Source organism: Phalaenopsis equestris, unplaced genomic scaffold, assembly GCF_001263595.1.
Source record: "Phalaenopsis equestris unplaced genomic scaffold, ASM126359v1 Scaffold185518, whole genome shotgun sequence".
NCBI classification, from domain to species: Eukaryota; Viridiplantae; Streptophyta; class Magnoliopsida; order Asparagales; family Orchidaceae; genus Phalaenopsis; species Phalaenopsis equestris.
The window spans coordinates 1-636 of NW_018205467.1; the positions used below are offsets into that span (position 1 = coordinate 1).

General features: G+C 35.8%; 1 long non-coding RNA gene across 1 annotated transcript; it reads left to right on the forward strand.

The window, feature by feature from the left end:
* The first annotated feature begins 53 nt into the window (after positions 1–53).
* On the forward strand, positions 54–572 carry LOC110034374. The gene is made up of 3 exons (XR_002295049.1): positions 54–144; positions 280–362; positions 488–572. It is a non-coding gene; the product is annotated as an uncharacterized LOC110034374 (long non-coding RNA).
* The last annotated feature ends 64 nt before the right edge of the window (positions 573–636 follow it).

The following is a 636-nucleotide window of genomic DNA, read 5'->3' on the forward strand; positions in this document are numbered from 1 at the left end:
TTTGAAAGAGAATATACTAAATAATCCTTGTAAACTTCAAAATTACAGAAATTGACCCGAAGGAAAACAGGAAGTAAGCTAACCCACATCTTCTCTAGTTATTTGCCTCAAGGTTTCTATGGCAACTTCTGATTTCTCGGATAGGTAATTATTTTTTCTTTTCTTTTGTTCCTTTTGTCTGCTCCCAGTTTTGCTATCTATTATCTTCAAAGAATTCAACTGCTTCACATTATGATGATTGTTTAAATTGCTTAGATTTATTTTTTGATTTCTTTTCAGAAAGACCATAGAGGAGAGACGAAATAGAGGGCCTCCATTTATCTTATTACTGCCTCTTATCTATGCCCCTATTCTTCCACTTAGTACGTTATCTGGTCTAAATTCTTGTTTTGACGGGATATTATTTGTTTGCATTTCATTTGCGGTGCCTAAATTCTATGCATGCTCATCTTACCGTGTCCTGTTTTTCATTGTTTGAAATTAACAGTTAGAATTGGCCTGAGGCGTAGGCCGGTGTTAAGGGATAGACTGTTCTTTGGGGTGCTCGCCGGTGCCTTTGCTCACGGCACATATTTGGTGTATCCTACTCAATTATTGTTAATGTTTTGTTTTTCATGGTTTAGAACTTTAATCTTC